Source organism: Sphaerodactylus townsendi, linkage group LG03 (genome assembly GCF_021028975.2).
Source record: "Sphaerodactylus townsendi isolate TG3544 linkage group LG03, MPM_Stown_v2.3, whole genome shotgun sequence".
Lineage (NCBI taxonomy): Eukaryota > Metazoa > Chordata > Lepidosauria > Squamata > Sphaerodactylidae > Sphaerodactylus > Sphaerodactylus townsendi.
In genome coordinates, this window is record NC_059427.1 from 133,096,516 (window position 1) to 133,108,920 (window position 12,405).

The 12,405-nt window shown below is 42.0% G+C and overlaps 1 protein-coding gene across 3 annotated transcripts in view; it reads left to right on the forward strand.

Moving 5' to 3' along the window:
* The first annotated feature begins 4,474 nt into the window (after positions 1-4,474).
* Positions 4,475-12,405, forward strand: part of HELZ (helicase with zinc finger) — a 185,544-nt gene continuing 177,613 nt past the window's right edge. For 2 of the 3 annotated variants that reach the window (XM_048488065.1, XM_048488066.1), the window contains exon 1: positions 4,475-4,521. The gene's annotated coding sequence lies outside the window, so the exon portion shown is untranslated. The remainder of the gene's footprint in view (positions 4,522-12,405) is intronic. The other variant, XM_048488067.1, reaches the window with a different exon arrangement.

The following is a 12,405-nucleotide window of genomic DNA, read 5'->3' on the forward strand; positions in this document are numbered from 1 at the left end:
CATACACACCCCTTACAGCTAGACAGGTAACAGAGTTTTGGAGGTTGAAATCCCCATGGAAGTCTTTTTCTGGAGACCTCAGGAAAAGCTTCTTTGACCTAGCCTGCCCTGGTGAGTGGGAGGCGGAAGAGAGATAAAAGTCCTGGACACAAGCAGGAGGCACTCTTGGGCTGATTCCATCAAGATAGGAAGAACTCTTACCTGAGGTCTGCACACCTGAGCAGAAGCTTTGAAGAAATAAAAACACTTTAGAACAACTGTAACCTTTTAAGCCAAACCCCCACTAGGGCCTGTGCAGAAGGTGAGACAGAGAAATAAGTGTTTTACATGTTTCTTTGGGATCCCCTGCTCACTCTGTGACTGTGCTGACTGAGAGTATGCTTGTGGACATTTTATTTCCAACAAATGCTTTATAACTTTAGATACTGGTAATGCTTCTCTGTACATATAGGTATCCCACATTTTGGAGAGGAGAGAGTAAAGTACGTGGAGTTGACTCCATACTATATTAAAAACAAAATGAGTCTTGAAGTAGAAGCCTTTGAAAACTGACACTTCAACAACCCTACCATCTTTAAGGGCCACAAGGCTCTTTTTGTACAACAGACTAACACCTGGCTGGGATTTATGCTGCCGTGCGACATTAAATTTAATACTTAGACATTTTTCCCTGTGGTTCTATGGTGTCTATTTCACCTAGAGGGCAGGGGCAAAGCCTCTTTTCGTATGGAATTTCCTTATATTTTCCCTCTAACAGTAAGAAGGGAAGAGAATTACATCTGGCCAATGTGAAAGATCTTCCCATATTACTGTTTTCAAGGAAGAACAGATATGGTGCTATAGTTACTTGCCATCTTAGATGTTCCAGTACTAAGAATTTGGGTGACTTCATAAGATGTAGAGGGAGAACCTAGAAAAGATCCATAAACTAGTTGTGGAATTGTTTTTGCTTTGAACAATTCCAACGCTGCTGGAACGTAAGAACCTCCTCTTGTGTTGAAGAATTTTAAGATACTGTTTGAAATAAAAAAAATCAATAATCTGCAGTAAGGATCTTCAACTCTGCTCTCTAAATTTTTTCCAGAGTGATAAGCAACACAAAAGATATTTATTTATATAGTAAATTTGTATGCCACCTGTCGCTGACCCTTCACTGTCCTAACTATTTGTGGAAGGCTCAGGCAGTCTCTTAACTATGCTAGGCAGATTTTCCCACCTTTTCTATGACTGAGCTACAGTGGCGTACAGCCCTAGGGACATGGGGACACCCATGTCCCTGGGTGCACACCTTTCGGTCATGTTGGGTGGGGGGCGCTAGACGCCCCCCACGTGACAAAACGGCCCTGACTCATGAGGCCTCTCCAGCGTGCTGACGTGATCCTTGGGGAGATGCTGGGTGTGCTGGCAGGGGAGAGGCCTCACGTGCCGTGGGAAAGGCTGGGTGCGCCGTGGCAGGGAGGCGGGGGCTCCTGCCCCCAAACGCAAATAGGGTGCAGGGGTGGGAGGGCGCCTGGAGCAAGTGTTGTTCCTGGGCACCATTCGCCCGCCCCCATATGCCTCTGCTGAACTGCTTTAATGGTAGTGTATGAAGCATTTTATGATCATCCACTTAGCTTTAGAAACTCCAGAAAGGTGAAGGGAGCCATTTTTCCCCATGGCAACCCCCCTTCTTTTTCAAGGCACCAACGAGCACTGAGGCAAGTTCAATGAACAAAAGCAAAATTTATTGAACTAGATAGGATCAGGCGATATTTCAGTGGATGGAAATCAAGTAGGAATTAATTATATGCAAACATCAGTTTTGGCACAGGCACAGTCCTTAATCAATCTTTACGTTTCTTCGATGTTATGAGAGGTTCTTTACTTTAAGATGGTACAGTTAGATATTACTGGTTAATGAATTTGCAATGACTTTGGGTTCCAACAGGCTGGCATCTTTTCATATAGTACCCATACAGCCTTGACACTGTTAGCTACCCACTTCACATAAATAGACCTCCTGAGGTAACTATAGAACAGTGTTTCCCAACCTTTTCGAGGTCAGGGTACCCTTGACCTCATTCTTCATATCTCACTGTACCCCTGCCACCACCCTCCACCTTCCCCTCTCATTGCCCCTGCTTGCCACACACCCCACCTTCCCCTACCAGGGTCAAGGGAAGCACTGGGGGTGGTGGAAGGCCCTGTGGAAGGCCCTGCCCCATGGGCCAGCTCCATGTCCTTGCTGGCGCCAGTGGGAGACACCACAAAAATGAGGGGGGCGATAGTGTTGCCGCGGTACCCCTGGGACATGCTCACGGCACCCCAGGGTACCACGGAACCCTGGTTAAGAATGGCTGCTATAGAAGAACTATATACCAGACTGGGAATCCACCTGCGTGTATAATTCCCATTCTAACTGGCTTAGGAATTCTTCTACACTAGCAGGTTGGATGATACAGGTTCTTGAAGTTTATGCTATGTGCTTAATTTACTGTGTTTATTCCAATCATGCAGTTTGAATTTTCAGGAATAAAAGAGGAGTGGGATAGGTGTGTGGTGGACAAAATCATAATGGAATAGTGGGAAAGAGACTGGATTGTGTGGGTAAGACAAGAGTGTAGGGCTGCACTGATTGGGAGAAAAGTGAAACAGAGCTGAAGCAAGAGACTGGTGAATGAGATCTGCCCCAATGCAATAAAAAACAGAATGGATCAAGAGATTAATGAGTTTGGTCAGAAGGTAAACATTAAAGAGTGAACAGTGCTTAGTCTACCTTTTATACTCAAAAGACTGATTTTTAATCCTGCCTGACAATAGTATGTCATCAGATGTAGAACTGAATAAACAGGCAAGCCTGACCCAGAAATAGATCTTACTGGCATTTTTGCACAGGGCAGTTTAACTAAAGTGCAAGTGACGTGCATGATCTTACTATGCCATCTCTTAAATGCACAGTACTTGTGTCCTGATCCACAGCTGAACATAGCAGTTATTGCTTGTCCAGTTGTTATCCACAGCTGCAACCTGAATATCGGGTCAACAAAATGGAAAGTGGTGTGCTAATTAGTTCTCTGCAAAAAAACAAAACAAAAACAACCCCCCTTTGCAATAGATTTTACTCTCTGACCCTAGAGGCCGCACTATTAATTACATTACATTATTTATTTCTTTAAACACAGTACATGCTAAATACTGGTGATTTCCAGGGAACAGTGACAATTATTTTACTTAATTGGTCGTGCAATTCTGTAGAAGTAGATCATCAGATAACATATAATTGCACATATGAATAAGAATAAATTTAAGTTGATAATCAAAGTCACTGACTGCAGGCGCTCTTCTTTAGAGGACTTTATACTTCAGATTATCTTTACAGATAAGGGGAGATCTGGATGCACTCCACAGGTACCTGAAGGGCTGTCACATGGAAGAGGACAAAGTCTTGCTCTCTGCTGTTCAAGAGCTAAAATTACAGGAGTGTGCATTTCAGCTGCACATTTGGAGAAATTTACAAATGGATGGGCTCTTGATCTATAGAACCCATTAGCCAAGTTCTGTCTTGGTGGGGTCTTCAAGCAGGACTACTTTCATTTTGGATTTCTGAGGTTGGACTAAATGGCCCGTATGCCCCTTTCAACTCGAGCACTAAATAAGGCAACAAATAACTCATCACCCTATAAATATTTCTGATCGCATCTTGGCTATTTTTGGTAAATGTATGCAGTTCAAAACTGTATGATCCGCAAAAGCATTTAACAGTACTTAGAATCCGGGACCCAGCCGGACACAACTACTAAACACAGGAAACTGCAGAGCTGCCTGCAACGTCATGCACGCGACATAATACAGTGTGGCTCACTTTCGAGCAAGCATACATAAGCTCTTGTGGCACATCTTTACGGTTGCCAGTCTCCAGATGGCGGCAAGAAAGCTCTCAGAATTACAGCTGGTCTGATAGAAATCAGTTCACCTTTAGAAAATCTTTACCTTGAAAGGCGCACTCTATGGCCCTACCGAAGTCCTCCCCCTCCCTAGGCTACCCCACCCCGCAAATCTCCAGGAATTTTCCCACCCAGAGCTGGCAATCCTTCACTGCCCCTGACAACACAGATATTAACCACTGTATCTGACTAAAATTTGCCCCGCGATCTGCTAATGGGATGTGGTGAGCGCTGAACCTCTTATCTCATTCCGTCTGCAAAAAAAAAAATACAGCACCCCCCCCCCCTTATTTTTGCAAGACTCTACCAGCTTTTTGACTGATTAAGCCCAGAAGCCATAACATGCCAACCACCTCCTATCCGGACCACTTTCTCCCCTCACCCCCAAACGTGATCTCCCAACTTTGATTGTTTCCGCCATACGAGCGCCCCCTACTCAGCCTCCCTAACTTTTTTCTCTTTCTCTTCCTGGTGTGGAGGAAAAGCGGGGAGGGGAGGGGAGGGGAGGGGGCGTGTGTGAGGGAGAAGGCCTTTTGCCCACAATGCTTTGCGGGGCCGTTGACAAGTGGATCCAAGATGGCGTAGAAAGTAATGACAGGTAAGTCAGGACTTGCCCGTTTCCTGGCCGGGAGGACGAAGGGCAAGGCGGCCTGGCGGGTGCGGGGCCACCGGGGGGGCTCCTGGGCGCAGAGCAGCCGCCCTTTGGGCCGGGCTGAAGCCTCCGGTGTGGAGAGAGGCTGAGCTGTGCCCGCTGGAGAGGGCCCTATGGCTGCGGAGGGGCCTGCAGAAGCAGCAGCCGCTCAAGGGCTGTTTACAAGCGGGCTCCGGCGGAGTCCTGTGGCCGGAGGAGCTGCTGTGTGGGCTGGGCTGCTGGGGGCTGGGCCGGCAGAGGAGGACGGTAGTGCGCGGGGCAGAGTCGCAGCCTAGACCGGGGAGCTGGCAATGGCTGAAGCAGTTCGTTTCTTCCCTCCAAAGCGAAAGGCTGCGGTGTGTGCGCGTTTTTTGCTTTCCTTTTAGGAAGGTCTTTTGAAAAAGTCTGAAGCGCGTGCAAAGCGCAGCCGAGCGCCCGAGGAAGCTTTTTCAAAGAAAGGTCGGGTTGGAGAGGTAGTTGAAAATAAAACCCACCAGAATCCTCTGGGTCAAGTCTTTGAGAAACTGGAGAGGAGCAAACTTCCACATAAGAGTGGCTTCTGCCGCCTTTTGTGGCAGCTTCTCCAGTTTTATTACTTTCGTGGACAAAGTTGGAAATGGCTGCTAAATAGATAAAGAAGCCGAAATGATGGGGCACTCTAGATAAAGATATAAGAGACACAAAAGCTCCAATAAGGGAAGGCTTCTTTGTGGAGTATCAAAAAATCCTTTTAAAAAAGCATGTTTAAAATTTAGGTATTGGGTGAATAAATGAAAGTCATGTCATAATTATGTGGCAAACTAGAAAAAAATAATATTGTATCCTTCTCTACAGACCAGGAATGTGGTAACTGGGAGCATGGGGAAGAAACATTTCCTCCAATGGCACATTGCAGTGTGTTTCTGTTTATTTTTTCCTTTATCTGAATGTAGTTAGCTTAGTGAAATTATACCCTCTAAAGCAAAATGTATTGCAACTATGGTGCTGCAGAAAATTCACATGAAAAAATTAGACAAAATATTTTATGAGAGAGTTCTAAACCTTAAACTATGCAAAAATCTTGGTGATTTCTAGGGTGGGTCAGCTGTAGAAAGGAGAATTTCTTTACAGTGAAATATAAACATTATTAGAAGCCCAAAGCTTGCAGGATTTATCTCCACAGCTTTTATCACTAGAAATAAAGAAATGCTGTGTGACTTGGAATTTCATAGGAAGACAGCACAGTACAAGACTCTTAATAGTAACTTCAGCATGTGTGAATTAGGGGGCATACTGATGGGATTATTTGAGTAAGGATGGAATTCTTGAGAGTATAGTAGAAACTGGAAAATTTTGTTGAAAATCATACTAGAGTGAGAAACTGTCTAAAAAGGAATATTTTTAAAACTTTAGTATTACAGTTAACTCACTTTTGACTTGAAGTTTCTTAAAATATGGGTGAGATTATTTTGGGGGGTAGGTCTTATTTTCTACAGTATGACATTGCACATGGGGAACAAGTTTAAAATTTCTCCTCCTGTGCATCCTTTAACATTTTTCTCTTTAGAAAAAAGAAGTGTATGAACTGAATAAATAGTGTGATTGATTAATTTAAAATCATAACTACTTTGAGGAAAGAAATGGACCAGTTACTTTTCACCCAGTTGGTTTTAGCATAAGATTTGTGCATAATTTTTTTCTTCACTCCCCAAATCTTAGGTTCTTCTTTTATAATTAGATTTGTAGTGGATGGAGGAGCATTTTTTTAAAAAAAGTATTTTAGAATTGGAATTCAGAAAAGATTGGAATGGTTGCAGAGGTTTGCATTTTAATTGCTCATGTAGGGAAAGGTCATAGCAAAACAAGCAGGCAACATGTAATGATGCTCTCATACGCTTTAATTTGAAAATAGATTTTTTTGGCAAAAGTTTGCCAGACTCAGAGTTATATTAAAATGAAGGATGTCTGCCAGTACAATTTTTTTCTTTGTGAGCCATTTGCAGTGGGCTTTATCGTAGTTGAACTAGTAGGGTCTGAAGTAGGATGTTTCCAATTCACATATCTCCAAGAACTCACAGGCTGGCTGCTCTTGGAAAGCTGCTGTGTGTCAACCTCAGTGATATGGAAATTAATGGAAATTAATACACCTTATTTACTTTGGTCTGAGGCATTCAGTGTCAAACACTCTCTCGCCCTGCACCAGTCATTAGTTTGAAGATTGCCTTGCTTCTTTTGAATGCAACTGAAGACTATCTCAGTTAAGTCATAACACCAAAGCATAGTGTATATCAGTGATGGCGAACCTTTTTGAGACCGAGTGCCCAAATTGCAACCCAAAACCCACTTATTTATCGCAAAGTGCCAACACGGCAATTTAACCTGAATACTGAGGTTTTAGTTTAGAAAAAAACGGTTGGCTCCGAGGCACGCGTTGCTCAGGAGTAAGCTTAGTGAAGCAACTGTGCAATGCTTCCAACGGGTGAATCACGATCCTAGGAGGGTTTACTCAGAAGCAAGTCCCATTGCCAGCAACCAAGCTTACTCCCCGGTAAAGGATCATGCCCAGGCCAGCCTAGATGTGTGTGTGTGTGTGGGGGGTGATTTTCCACCCCCCTCCCACATGATGAACTCTGTGCGTGAGTGCCCACAGAGAGGGCTCTGAGTGCCACCTCTGGCACCCGTGCCATAGGTTCGCCACCACTGGTGTATATGAACAAGTATTGAATTTAAGCATGCCATCCTTCTTCTCCTTTCTTCCTTTGTGTACACCAGTTCTGTCACTGTCTTCTTGATTCATTGTTATGTTAAGTTAGTAAGTAAAGCCTTTATTGGTATATGTAGGATGACGCAGTAATACTTATAAAATACACATGACACACAGCGGCTAAAACACATTTCTTCAGCTAAAAAGCTCAATTGGCAAACATAAAATAGCAATAGCAATTAAATAATATTTCCAGATTCATTGTTATTTAATATATAGTATAAGCATGGTGTAGTGGTTAAGGTGTCAGACTAGGATCTGGGATACCCAATATTGAATCTCCACTCTGTCATTTAAATTTGCTGGGTGACCTTGGACCAATCTCCTACTTTCAGCCTTGATCCTGACAAGTATTTGGATGGGTCACCTCTAAAAAAAATACCAGGGGCATGATGTGGAAACGCCTGTGGACATCTCTTGCTTTGAAAACACTATGGGGTCACTATTAGTCAGCTGTGGATTGAAAGCAAAAAAAATGTAATAATTTCTCAAGTAAGTACTATCATTCTGCATGGCAAAAGGTGTTATCTTCAGTTTTAGAAAGGAGATCTTTACGGCAGGACATTTTTTGTACACACAGCAGCCAACAGGTTGTTTTATTTTAGAGCTTACGTACAGCCTTTGCTTCATGACCAGTGTTTACCTGTGAGGCTGCAAGTTACTTGTGTATTGTTTTAGAACAGTTTTGGTCTACTGTAGAACAGTTTGATTTGAATCCAGAAGCGCTTTAGAGACTATGAAGATTTTTGATTGACCAACAAGATAACATCTGTCAAACGGCACTTGAATGCATATACCTGAAAAACTTGTTGGACTCTAGTGTGCTGCTGGGCTTGAATATAGCTATTTTGTGAATTGGGCCCATAGGCTAGCTCGCATGCTGCGCACTGGAAAATATTATGCGTAGAAGTAGTTCTCGCTTAAAAATAGTACCTTTTGGTTTTCCAAGGGTGTTGGAAGGTCATAGCCTTCCAACTATGACTCGGTGGTATCAAAATAAGGTGGTATCAAAATAAGGCCGAAGGAAATAAAACCCACTGCACACTTTCTCATAGTGTGCAGTACTTTTGTTTCTCCTTCACACAAAGATGTCTTCCCCCTCCTGCCTCTTGTATATGCAGCGTGTACTTCCGTAACTTCCCATTCACATACAGCTCTCCCATTATCTTACACTGTGATTGTACATTGCCAGACAGCCATCGTACCTGTAGTGTTTTTGCCTTGTCTTGTGCTTGGGTTTCCCACAAGTGGATCTTACTCTAACCAACTCTGTCCAATGCTGTCCTTCATTATCTGGTTGTTATTTTTGTGACCCTACGAAAAACGACACTTTCAGTGGTAACATATGCCTCTTTAGGGTGACACCCAGTTGTCTCCCAGGAGTGGAAATGTATTATGTTTTTGGCAGGCATATATAATTTTGCTGCACCTTGGTTGTATTAACTTCTAATGACTGGGATGATGAGATAATGTTGTTACTCAAGCACAGCTAGTTGTTGACTTTTGCATTTTCAGTGCAATATAAGCTGTACGTTTCTCTTCAGTGGGCTATAAAATAAATGAACACTAATAATTTGCTTAGAACCCACATTTAGCTCCTGATCCATGGTTTGTTCTTGAACATTCTTTTAGAGAAAGCCCCCAAGCAAGTGGTATTCCTGTTTTAAAGTATTTCTCTCAGGATACTATTGTTTGGTGTTATTTCTGAAAGCAGTATGACTTGTTGGTGTGCAGGGCTAAAAACAACAAAAAACAAGTGTTCTTCTAAGATATAGCATGATATGTGGAGGGAATTTGTTTAACTCATTGGTCTTAGCTAAGGTTTTATATAAATTTGTTTTGAAAAGCATTTCCGCGGTCACATCTAGAGTGGATTTGATTTAAATCACTATTCAATAACACTGGATTTACAGTATGGTTTTCTTTTATGCCTAATAAAGGTTCACTGTACTGTAGTATGGTTTTCTACATCAAGGCTCAATCTTGCTGGTTGTTATCCTAATATTTACAACCCAAATGAAAGTTTCATTTTTAGAACAATTTTTTTCAGTTTAGTTTTACACATATCACTTCTTGTGATATTGTTTCATTTGGGCCACCTGGCCTAGTCATTTCTTTGTTTTACTGTTTGCATTTTGCATGCATGCTTGCTTTCTCATAGGTTAAGGAGTTTCATGAAAATATTCCTAAACTGGATCTCTTTTATGGCCTGTTGCCATTTCTTTTCAAAGGACAGAATAATATGATAAGTCTCAGGTTACACTCACAAGGATCTTAAGATTTCTGGAGTAGTGTTGTGGGTTTTCCAGGCTCTGTGTCCATGGTCTGGTAATTTTGGCTCCTAATATTTTGCATCTATGGCTTTCATCATGCCTCTGAAGATGCCAGCCATAGATGCGGGTGAAAGGTTTGGAGCAAAAATTACCAGACCATGGACACCCAGCCCGAAAAATCCACAACAGCCAGTTGTTTCTGGCTGTGAAAGCCTTTAAATAATGCTTCTGGAATATTTTGCTCAAAATGTTTCATTTACCTTTGCACTTCTTTCTTCCTCACGCTTAGCTCATAACACCTCCTTTTCCAGGTCTGTTCCACCCCAGTCTATTTATTGAACTTCTTGAAACTTAATTCTTAAGAGGCAAAGGATTGATTCAGCATACATAGACTTGCAGTGGAATAGGACTGAGATCTTTTTCTCATCTCTATGGTTTTTAAAGACATTTTTGCTGTTAAGAAGAGGCATGTTATCTCTGCAGATGCATATTCACAGTTTTAAAAACTGCAGAACCAAGCATCTAAGATAGTATCATCTAGATAGAAAAATTATCCAGTATAATCTTACAGAAACCTCTGGGAGAGGATGACAGTGGGGCCCGAATGAATGAATGAATTGAATTCATTTACAAAACATTTTAAACATTGCATGAATATGCAATCTCATAGTGCATAATAAAAATTAATTCTTATTTCACGGTGAAAAAAACTTTGAACTATAATCTATTTTTTAAAAAACCCTCTTCCCCCCCAAAGAGTATTTTATCAAAAAAATCAAATTTAAAATTTAAAAATCCAATCACTGGGGTGTTGTGTGTTTTCTGGGCTGTATGGCTGTGTTCTAGTAGCATTTTCTCCTGACATTTCGCCTGTATCTCTGACTGACATCTTCAGAGGAAGATGCCAGCCACAGATGCTGGTGAAACGTCAGGAGAAAATGCTACTAGAACATGGCCATACAACCCAGAAATCACACAACACTTCAGTGATTCTGGCCGTGAAAGTCTTTGACAGTACAAATCCAATCTAAATTTTAATATTGTTGAATAATAATCTGATTTTTTTTAAAAAAATATTGATTTGTATTCATACTACATTAGATTCCACAGTTCTAGGTTTCTTAAAGTTCCTAACAAATACTATTGTCTAATGTAACCGGCCTTTATTATTTTAAAGTGCAGCTTCTCTACCCTTTTGTCCAGGGACAACGAAATACCTAAAACAGAATCTGCTATTTTAATTTCATATTGAGTTTACTGTAGAATAAAAGACTATTGTTTATTTTTAGCAATGGTGGAAATTAAGGCATGGAGAGCATTTATCCCTGGTCACTCCTTTTGGAAAAAACTTGAGTAACTGAGACTTTGTTCCTAATGTCTGGAGCAAAATCTGATGTTGAGGTTCTGCTGGATTGTTGTTAGGAAACTCAGGATTTTCTGAGATCCTGGAAGAATGTAGAATGCCTTTTGTGCGAACTAGGAACTATGAGTGGCTGTTTACGACACTATTATTACTATATATTTCTGAACAGTTCTTGTGAACGATGCTGTTACACCCTAATGTGCTTCACAACTTGGCAAAACTCTTGGTAATGAAAGCACTCCCAGTCTTCTTGACTTCAATTTCCAATAAAGGTTCTGACTTTCTTTGAGCCAGTTTTTTTGCACTTACATGCAATGCAGGGTTTTTATACTCAGAGGTGTTATTTACTGTTTTTACTCCTATCCTTTTGCCCCACATGATGGGTCATTCCTCTGCAGTTCACTGGAAATAACAAGTGCTGGATTCATCTGTAGACTGTCTTTTAATATTTCAGAAATCTGGCTGTTACTGAAGTGTTGCAATGTGTACTCAGAAGTTGGTCCCTCTGATTTCAGTGAGACATCACATGTTCCTTATTTGGTTTAATTATCACTCTGCCTATTTTAGCTAATGTGCATTCCACCGTTCTTAAGTTTTAAAGCTTTTCCTGCTTTAAATATCCATGTACTCCATGCAGCTAATTTGAGAGAAGACCATTTACTTCAGAGGGAGTTCTGGCAGGGGACAGACTCACCCGGGCACTGCTGAGTCAAGCAGCCAGGCCAGGGCAGTGGAGAAAGGAGCAGGGCTGAGATAGTGCCAGCAAGGGCTTCAGAGTTTAGTCAGCCCAGTGTGCATCTCAGAAAGGAGGTAGAGCTTTCCAGGAGAACTCTGGAATCAGATACCGGTGAATACCTACGGGGATGGGGCGGTATAATAAATCGAAAAAATAAAAATAAATAAATAAATAAATAAAATAGTGTCCTGCAACGAGACTTGGATTCAAGCTCATAGGTATTCTAGCCAGCACCAGTTGGCAGTTGTTTATTCTAACTAAATCACTATTGGACTTTCCTCATGGTCAGACTTGCAGTGATTGACTGGAATCTGGGCCAGTGTCCTCCCTGGCAGAAACTCTCCTGAAGTTTTGAAAGGCTGCTTTGCCTGGCCTGTGCAGACCTCAGGAAGCTCAAACTGCTGCAGGGCTCCTCCTGTGGCCTGGTGCATGCTACTATGTGAACTCTACCTCCTTTCTGAGATGCACACTGGACTCACTAAACTCTGAAGCCCTTGCTGGCACTTTCACAGCCTTGCTTCTTTCTCCACTGCCCTGGCCAGGCTGCCTGACTCAGCAGTGCCTGGGTGAGTCTGTCCCCTGCCAGAGTCACCTCTGAGGAAAGTGAGTAGTAACCCTACCCTGGAATACTAGGTTTTCTTTAAATTCTGTAGCACTTAACAGATAGCCTCATTATTAATGTTTTTTGTTTGAAGAATTGTTTTGTGGTGGTATAAGATTGTTTGTCTAGCCTTAA